Source organism: Muntiacus reevesi, chromosome 18, assembly GCF_963930625.1.
Source record: "Muntiacus reevesi chromosome 18, mMunRee1.1, whole genome shotgun sequence".
Classification (NCBI taxonomy): domain Eukaryota; kingdom Metazoa; phylum Chordata; class Mammalia; order Artiodactyla; family Cervidae; genus Muntiacus; species Muntiacus reevesi.
In genome coordinates, this window is record NC_089266.1 from 50,099,247 (window position 1) to 50,110,202 (window position 10,956).

Sequence of the window (10,956 nt, forward strand, 5' to 3'; positions counted from 1 at the left end):
AAACCTGATGTTCAAAATTGACACTAGCTGATCTTTTAAAAAAGCAAATGCATCTTTGCTTTTGGACAATCACTTGAAATAAGAACAAGAAACCTCGGGACTCTTAAAATATGAAACATAACTTCTCTTGGAAGTTCTTAAAGATGGAATTAGAATACCATTCGTGTCATATCTTTTGTTTTTAAAATCAGGTATAAAATTCAGAAAAAAATGCTTCTTGTATGATCCATAGCTAGTAAACACAATGTTTTACATCCCCAGGTGAGTGTTAAGCAAAATATGAATTCAAGTATACCAAGTTTCTTTGGAAGAAAAGCCACATATTTGTTAGTGAGGGGAGAAAAGGATCATATTAAATATCTCTTGCTAAATTTGACTTCGACTAGTCTATGTCATCATTAACTTATTCCTCTTCATCCTCCTCTTCTTCTCCCCCTTGGTAGATATGGACAACTTAAAGCAGTGATTCTTTTTTCTTCATTCATGAGATACTTATTAAAATAACACATTGAGCGGAAAAAAATCAATACAACATATACATCGTTACTGAAAACATATTTTTTGCTGTTTAGCCACTAAGGGGTGTCCGACTTTTTTGTGACCCCATGAACTATAGCCCACCAGGCTCCTCTCTCCTTGGGATTTCCCAGACAAGAATATTGGAGCAGGTTGCCATTTCCTCCTCCATGGGATCCTCCCATGTCTCTTGCATCTCCTTCCTTGGCAGGCAGATTGTTTACCACCAAGCCACCAGGGAAGCCAAAAACTGTATACCATCATACCAAAAAAAAAAAAAAAAAGGATTTTATTTTGGGAAATTGATTCCTAATTTATGGTAAGTTTTACTTTCAGAAATAAAACCACAAAACAACACAATCTAATTCAACCTTAAAGGCTGGCTTGCTAAGCAAGGAATGTTCTTATTTTCCTAGGAGCTCTTCCTTTACACAATCAGGCACCTGGGTTCTGCCTTTGGGTGTGATTTCAGCCACCCAGTCTTCCACAGTAACGTGTTGTAGTCCTTTTTTTTTCGTTACCTCTTAATGGTGTGCCTTCAACTGTGTCCTTCCAGCCACATTCAATTAATTTGGCTTTTAGCAAATCTTTGAGGCATTCTGTTCCCTTCGCCAGGGGATCTTCCCAACCCAGGGCTCGAACCCAGGTTTTCCGCATTGCAGGTGGACTGTTTTACCAGCAGGGCCACCAGGGAAGCCCTCTTTCTCCAGCTTGCTCTCTCTGTACATCTTTGTTCTTCTTGCTAACCACCATCTCCAAGGGTGAGAGCTGTCCCTTCCCAGATGCAAAATGACCCCTGCGCTGACGACCATTACCTGACACACTTCTTGGTTGCCCAGAGCAGTGATTTTCGAACTATGAATTTTGATCCTTTTATTAGGTTCTGATTAGAATTTTTTTTAATGAAATAGAAATAGCATCAAATGTGCACTACACATAGCAAGGGTAACTACTCTAAGTCTTAAAATAAAATGTATCTATTAATGTGAATCATGGTTTTAAAAGCCTGAAAGGCCCTGAGTCAGAGTAAGAGAATTATGAAAATCATTGTGACTTTGCTTCAACACCTTGGCACGTTTCTCTTCTTTGGTTTTCTTCTAAGTAACCCTTGACTCTCTTAGCACTGATTATCACACCCTGGAATTTATTTTTCACACTTAAAGCTTTGCAGGAGGAAAAATACATATACTAACACATAACTATACTAACATATATATTAGTATTCTAACATGCAATAATACTGTATGCTAACAGATAACAAAGGAACATGTAGTTAGACCTCTTTAGAAATCAACTTATTTTTAGTAAATAACTAAGTAGAAGTCAGGTCATCTAAATATTATTTCTGTGATTGTCATGAGACCTTATAAAAGTCTGCTGTGACTTAGTTCCCTAGTATATTTGGTAAGAATAATTCCTGATGCTAACCCTTGGAAAATTAATATTAGCAGACTAATACTACTATAGGCTGTTCTAAGCAAGAGTAGGATAAATATATGGATGGAGAGATCTGCTAAAACAGCAATTTCAAGACCTCTATTAATTGGCTTCATTGCATATTCTTTTTGATTGTGCCTTAAAAAATATTTAGGGATTCCCTGGTAGCTCAGCTAGTAAAGAATCCACCCAGCAATGCAGAAGACCTGGGTTCAATCCCTGGAGCGGGAAGATTCCCTGGAGAAGGGAACCCATTTCAGTATTCTGGCCTGGAGAATTCCATGAACTGTACAGTCCATGGGTCACAAAGAGTCAGACACAACTGAGTGACTTTCACTTCACCAAAAAAAATTTGTCTTATGTAAGATTTTTTTTCATGTCTGTAATCTTCCCCTTACAATCAAAGAAGCCTTTTGAGAATACAGAACATGATTTAGAAGGTTCAACATCATTTTAAGACCCAGAAAAGAGCTCCATGAATGGATGTGACTTAAGAGATGCTTATAATAATTAAATCATGATGAAGGACAGATGAAGAGTTAAAATTTATGAGGAGGTAGAAACAGACTCTTAAGACAAATGCCATGAAATCAGTCAGGAATACAGACAAAAGGAAAAACACAAAACTATGGAATTAAAGTGTGCTAGCTTGTTAATAGGTAAAAAAAATTATCTATAGTTTGCTTTATATATTTGAATGTATTGCTAAATTTTTGACACTAAGTTTTACTTACTTACTACCCTTTTCTAATTTCCTTTAGTGGTGTGTTTCCTTGTCATTGGGCACTAAAGCTTCTTGCAACATAGTTTTTTTGCTAATTTTAATTTAGAAGACAGAGATAATGTGTCATACTATCTACCCAAGACAAATGCTTTTCTCTAAGGGTGTCAAGTTAAAAGTGGTAAATAAAATTTGGTTCCATCTATGTAACGGCATGATCAGGATGGAAATATGACAAAAATGTTATGACGGTCAACGTATTCTGTGGGAGACTGACAGTAGCAAGGTGAACAACCAAGTTGGAGTCTGTGCTTGGACAAGGCATAGACATCAGATTTAGTAACTGGAGATGTCCCATCAACCTCCATTCCCGTTTCCCATAGAAGACCCAATATCAGGTGGCAAGAAAAATTCCCCACAAAGAAAGATTGGTGCATTAGCATTCCATAGGAAGCAAAGATCGTGGAAAGTTAGCTTACATAGGGCAGATCATATAGGCAGGATCTGAGCACTAGTGACAACTTTTGGAGCAAGCAATGAAGTTAGAAGTTAAGCATAGCTCTTCAAAGACAGTCCCTGAGAACACCATCAGAAAACACTCAACTTTATTGAGAAGTTGAGAAAAACACTCAATAGAAAAATTTTAATACTCGTTTTGAAGAAGACTGAGTCACTGGTGAGAAGATGGGCCACAAAAAGAATTAGAGTGATAGAGGTGGGATTTAAAATGCACCAACTTTGCATATGATTGTAGCCTTAGTTCATTATGTATTTTGAGTAAAGTGGAAAGAACTGGGTCTTTGGAATTATGCAGATCACAGGTTCTTAGTCTAACTCTTCTACTTGCTAGATGTATGATAATGGACAAATTAATTAACCTCTCTTAGCTTTGGTTTTGAAATGAAAAAAAAAACTTGTATATTAAGGGCCTAATTTAGCATAGTTTCTGGTATGTAGTGGGGGACCTAAGTGAGATCTATTATTTTTGCTTTTAATAGGGAAGATAGATTTATTTCTGTAGTTCTGTTCTTGCCTATGATTTCCCTTGTGACCAATAATACATATTTTTGAGATGTCTGACCAGTCTGAAGGCACCATCTGTGGCAGTTGGTCTCACTCATTAGCCTCAATAAACTGAGCCAACCAAATCTCACAGTGGTCGGTACCCTTGAGAGCTATCTTATTTGGCAAAGGATTACCCTATATTTCATAACTTTTTTTTTTTAAGCTGGGAGAGGTAGTTAAAGTAGGTGGGCTGAAGCAGCTTTACTTTGCAGTGCTACGTGGCCAAATTATAGTGATGATTAATTTGCAATTGCTTCGCTCATTATTAAATGTTCACAATAATGGTGAAGATAAGTAACACTGACTTCACATTTCTGGGCTCTATCTACTATATCATGCTCTCCTTGAAGCTCTGAATAAAACTTATACATAGGTAGAAGTTGTGTCTAAAGGAAACAAGAATTATTTAATGAAACAAAACATCCCTGACTGTATACATCTAAATGAGCAGTGCCCCCTGCAAAGTAGTCCCCTTGGGAAGTTATACAAACATCATAACAATTTTGCTATTGCTCAAAACATTTTTGGAACTTCTCTTCTGGAATTGCCTTAAGACCCAGTTTATGAGCCATACAAAAAAGTCAGACTCATTAATTTACAGTCACACATAATTTTTCACCTCTGATAGTGTTGCCCAGCATGATTGCCCATCTTGGCTCCGAGTGATTTTGCTAATTCCAAAATAAAATCCATCCTCAAAGGGTAAATATTGAATATTTGCCACTACCTAAGGTATTTAGGAAAATATATCACATTTCTGAAGGCAAGTCCAAAAAGAAGTCCAGGATTCCAGATACTCGAATAACATCTTCCATGTCACTAGGCTCACTGAAGACAATTCTGCTCTGAATATAAAGTTGTAGTATATTTTTTCTGTTTCATTCAACAAACATTTATCAAGTGCTAACTATTGCCAATTTGTTTACTCATTCATTCACTCAACAAGTATTTATTGAGCATCATTAGGCACTGGATTATGGATCCATCAGTGAGTAGGACAAATAAGGCTACTATTCTTATAGAAACTTCATTTAGTCAGGGACACAAATATTAAATAAGTAATTACAGTAAAGAGAAGTGTAATAGGTACATGTTTCAGGAAGATCTAAGCTAGTCTAGGGATAGGGTTCACTCTCCTGAGAAAATGACTTTAAAGTTGAGATTTGAAAAATGAGTAGGAGTGTTCCAGGTAGGGGGAATAGCATGTAAAATCTTGAGGGCAAGGAAGCATGATGTTGTAGGAACTGAAAAAAAAATCAGCATGGCTAGAATGTTTGGGGGAATAGCAAGACTATTGGTAGAGGCTGGACCATGCAGAGCCTAATAAGCCATTTTGCTAATTCAGTTGTACCCACACTGAAGCCTGAGTATGCAACTTTAGTTGCAGAGTGAAATGGTAAGAAGAGAGACTGGAGGTAGGGAGAATATTTAGTAGGTTACTACAAAAATTAGGAGAGAATGATGGCAGTAAAGATGAAGAGAAGTACATAGATTTGAGAAATACTCAGAAGGTAAAAGGAACAGGACTTGAAGATTCCTTGGCTATCACAGATAAGGACAGGAAGAGTTAAGAACAATTATTAGGTTGTTGGTTTGAAAATAAGGGTGTGATGGTGCCATTCACTGAGTTGGAGATACTGAAAAAATCAGCTCTAATCATTCATTGGGGGAGAAGTGATTAGTCCACTTTGCATATACTATCCTTGAGGTACCAGAGGGATATCCAAGTAAAGATATGAAGAAGGCAGTTGGATATATAAGTGTGTGCCTCAAGATGGAGACTGAACTTGGAATTGTAGATTTGTGAGGCATCTGCAACAGGAATGAATCAGATCATTTAAGGTAAGTATACAGTGAAAAGAATACAAAGCTCGGGAAAACCCCTGAGATATTGTTTAAGAGCTGGGCAGAAGAGGAGCTGCCTGCTAAAGAAACTGAGGAGTAAGAAGGAGAGAAAGAAGATCAGGAGAATGTGGTAGCATGGAGACCAAAGTAAGACAGCATTAAAAAAAAAAAATGTATGTCAATAGTGTCACATATTGCCAAGAGGTCAAGTAAGGATGGCATGAAACACATCTATGGGATTTAGAGAATATAAATTACAGATTATCCAGAATACAGTAGAAACTCTTTTAATTAATGTCTTGTGAGTGGGACCTGGGAATTGGTGGTGGTTTAGTCACTAAGTTGTGTCTGACTCTTGCAATCCCATGGACTGTAGCCTGCAAGGCTCCTCTGTCCATGGGATTCTCTAGGCAAGAATACTGGAGTGGGTTGTCATTTCCCTCTCCAGGGGATCTTCCTGACCCAGGAATCAAACCTGGGTCTCCAATCAGTCAATAGTTAACTGAAAAAGTGATTAAATTGGGTAATCACAAACAAAATTACATTCTTTCACATATTATTTTAATCTAAAACATACAACTGTACATTTATTTGCCAATTTTTGATATAGGGTTTAAACATTGCTTTATGATTTGTTATTTGAACCTGTGTATTGAAATCAGCCTCAGGTTTCTTGCATAACTAATATACATAAATGCATTGTCTGTATTTCCCTGTTTGGGGGAATTATTTAAAGTAAATCAAGAATTTAAAGACACTCATGGAGAGGATTCTGAGAAGATGGTGAAGAAGCACAAGGAATCTATCTCCCTTTTAAACCAGTTACACTTGTCGAATCTGTTTGATGTAACTATTTTGGAACTCTAGACTCTACTGAAGCCTTGCAATCCCAGTGGAAGGTTTGGATGGTAAATTGTGGCTAATCTTGGTCAATTTCAACTTTTAGCACAGTAGCTTTTATCCCTCTCCCCACCTCTCAGTCCAGAGGCAGATAGATAGCTGTGAACATATTCCAGGAACAGCTTTCAGGAGCCAAGATAGCAAAGAGAACTCTGTCCGTAAAATATCAGGGATCTGTGCTCTGACTGTTGATTACTGGTTCCAAACTCAGAAGTGCGGACCAAGAGATGGGTGATCATTATTGTACCTCCCCCAATTATTGCAACCTTCATCCCCTTATCTGAAGTGACATCAGGGAATTTAAATGGTACATTTTTATATTCCCTTCATTTTTCTTTCCCTTTCGGTGAGTGAAGAAAATCAGAAAGTCATCGTGCCTGGCCAGGGAAAGGTACAGGCTCAGAAAAGACCTGAAAAGAACTTAAAGTTAACACCTCAGGCTAATCCTTGGCATGAGACACTAATAATAATAATGATAATCAGTTCAGTTCAGGCACTCAGTCATGTCCGACTCTTTGCGACCCCATGAATCACAGCACACCAGGCCTCCCTGTCCATCACCAACTCCCAGAGTTTACTCAAACTCATATCCATCGAGTCGGTGATGCCATCCAGCCATCTCATCTTCTGTCTTCCCCTTCTCCTTCTGCCCCCAATCCTTCCCAGCATCAGGGTCTTTTCCAATGAGTCAACTCTTCGCATGAGGTGGCCAAAGTACTGGAGTTTCAGCTTCAGCATCAGTCCTTCCAATGAACACCCAGGACTGATCTCCTTGAGGATGGACTGGTTGGATCTCCTTGCAGTCCAAAGGACTCTCAAGAGTCTTCTCCAACACCACTGTTCAAAAGCATCAATTCTTTGGCGCTCAGCTTTCTTCACAGTCCAACTCTCACATCCATACATGACCACTGGAAAAACCGTAACCTTGACTAGACGGACCTTTGTTGGCAAAGTAATGTCTCTATTTTTTAATATACTGTCTAGGTTGGTCATAACTTTCCTTCCAAGGAGTAAGCGTCTTTTAATTTCAGGACTGCAATCACCATCTGCAGTGATTTTGGAGCCCCAAAAAATAAAGTCTGACACTGTTTCCACTGTTTCCCCATCTATTTCCCATGAAGTGATGGGACCAGATGCCATGATCTTAGCTTTCTGAATGTTGAGTTTTAAGCCAACTTTTTCACTATCCTCTTTCACTTTCATCAAGAGGATCTCTTCAGTTCCTCTTCTCTTTCTGTCAAAAGGGTGGTGTCATCTGCATATCTGAGGTTATTGGTATTTCTCCCAGAAATCTTGATTCCAGCTTGTGTTTCATCCAGCCCAGCATTTCTCATGATGTATTCTGCATATAAATTAAGTAGGGTGACAATATACACCCTTGACGTACTCCTTTCCCAATTCGGAACCAGTCTGTTGTTCCATGTCCAGTTTTAACTGTTACTTCGTGACCTGCATACAGATTTCTCATGAGGCAGATAAGGTGGTCTTATATTCTCATCTCTTTCAAAATTTTTCACAATTTGTTGTGATCCACACAGTCAAAGGCTTTAGAGTAGCCAATGAAGAGGAAGTAGATGTTTTTCTGGAACTTTCTTGCTTTTTCTATAATCCAACGGATGATGGCAATTTGATCTTTAGTTCCTCTGCTTTTCCTATATCCACTAATTATTAGGGAAATGAAAATCAAAACTATCATGAGATACCATCTTGTATCCATTAAGATGATTGTTTTGATAAGGATGTAGAGAAATTGGAACTTTTATGCACTCTTTGGTGGGAATGTAAAATGGTATAGTCACTGTGTAAGGCAGTTTGATGATTCTTCAAAAAATTATAAGTAGGATTATCTTGTGATGCAACAATTACACTTCTGGGTATACCTCAAAGAACTAAAAGTAGTATCTCAAAGAAATTTTGTACACTCATGTTCATAGCAGATTATTCACAATAATCTAAAACATAGAAACAAATAGCTAAAACATAGAAACAACCCAAATGTCTATTGACAGATGAATGGATAAATAAATGTGTTATATGCATACAATGGAATATCATTTGGACTTAAAAAGGAATGCAGTTCTGACATGCTACAACATAGATGAGCCTTTGGGACATCATGTTAATTGAAATAAGTCAATCACAAAATGAAAAATGCTGTATGATTCTACTTACATGAGATAGTAAGTAGCCAAATTCATAGTTACCAGGGACTGGAGGAGAGGAGGAATTGGGGAGTTAGTATTTAATGGGTATAAAGTTTCAATCTTACAAGATGAAAAGAGTTCTGGAGATGGGTGGTAGTGATGATAGCACAACATTATGAATGCATGTAGTATCACTGGCCTCTACACTTAAAACTGGTTAAGATTTCATGCTGTTTGTTGTTCACTATAATTAAAAAAAATTGGGAAAAAGTGCTTGTTCACAGTCTGAGTTCAGAACCCTAAATATGATTTTCCCCAATCTATTTTTGTTCACCCATCTCAATCCAATGAAAAAATTTAATGCCATTTTCCTTTTATGATTTTTCCAAAATATTTGATTTAATTTTCATAGAAACAACTATCTTCTTCTTCCTATTTATATTTCATATAATAATAAATGATGGTTTACATAATAACCAACTTCTATAATTACAGTAACAAGTATACCTAGCATAAACAAATTGAATAGACACAACTAATTTTTTTTTTTTTTTTTTTTTTTTTTTTTGCCTGCACAGCATGTGGAGTCTTAGTTCCAGGGCCAGGGATTGAAATTGCATCCTTGCAGAAAATTGGTCAACCACTTGTAAAAGAATGAAACTAGAACACTTTCTAACACCATACACAAAAATAAACTCAAAATGGATTAAAGATCTAAATGTAAGACCAGAAACTATAAAATTCCTAGAGGAGAACATAGGCAAAACACTCTCCGACATAAATCTCAGCAAGATCCTCTATGACCCACCTCCCAGAAAACTGGAAATAATAAGCAAAAATAAACAAATGGGACCTAATGAAACTTAAAAGCTTTTGCACAACAAAGGAAACTATAAGCAAGGTGAAAAGACAGCCTTCAAAATGGGAGAAAATAATAGCAAACAAAGAAACGGACAAAGGATTAATCTCAAAATATATAAGGAACTCCTGCAGCTCAATTCTAGAAAAATAAATGACCCAATCAAAAAATGGGCCAAAGATCTAAACAGACATTTCTCCAAAGAAGACATACAGATGGCTAACAAACACATGAAAAGATGCTCAACATCACTCATTATCAGAGAAATGTAAATCTAAACCTCAATGAGGTACCATTACACGCCAGTCAGGATGGCTGCTATCCAAAAGTCTACAAGCAATAAATACTGGAGAGAGTGTGGAGAAAAGGGAACCCTCTTACACTGTTGGTGGGAATGCAAACTAGTACAGCCACTATGGAGAACAGTGTGGGGATTCCTTAAAAAACTGGGAAATAGAACTGCCATATGACCCAGCAATCCCACTCCTGGGCATACACACTGAGGAAACCAGATCTGAAAGAGACACGTGCATCCCAATGTTCATCACAGCACTGTTTATAATAGCCAGGACATTGGCCAAGCGACCTAGATGCCCATCAGCAGCGAATGGATAAGGAAACTGTGGTACATATACACCATGGGATATTACTCAGCCATTAAAAAGAATTCATTTGAATCAGTTCTAATGAGATGGATAAAACTGGAGCCCATTATACAGAGTGGAGTAAGCCAGAAAGATAAACACCAATACAGTATACTAATGCATATATATGGAATTTAGAAAAATGCTAGCGATAACCCTATATGCAAGACAGAAAAAGAGACACAGATGTATAGAACAGACTTCTGGACTCTGTGGGAGAAGGCGAGGGTGGGATGATCTGAGAGAACAGCATCAAAACATGTATATTACCAAGTGTGAAACAGATCGCCAGTCCAGGTTGGATGCATGAGACAAGTGCTCGGGGCTGGTGCACTGGGATGACCCAGAGGGATGGGATGGGGAGAGAGTTGGGAGGGGGGGTTCAGGATGGGGAACACATATGAATCCATGGCTGATTCATGTCAATGTATGGCAAAAACCACTACAATATTGTAAAGTAATTAGCCTTCAAGTAATAAAAATAAATGAAATGAAAAAAAAAAAGAAAGAAATTGCATCCCTGCATTGGAAGCACTAGACTTCCAGAGATATCTCAATGTAACTGATTCTTGGTAAGCCTACTACAATCTAATGAGAACAAAAATCCATAAATATACTAACCAGCAATGTATTACCCATATGTGTTCAGTGTGCTGTAGGTATCAGTTGATACGCTTTATAATGGTAATGGAGAGTACCAATTAATTGTATATGTTGGTTAAACAGAAGTTAGTTATGAGAGTTTCTACTGTAGAGCCAGGAGATGATCAGGTGGAAGTTATATTGCAGTGGGCCTAAAAAAGGAAATAGGAGTTGAAGGAATGG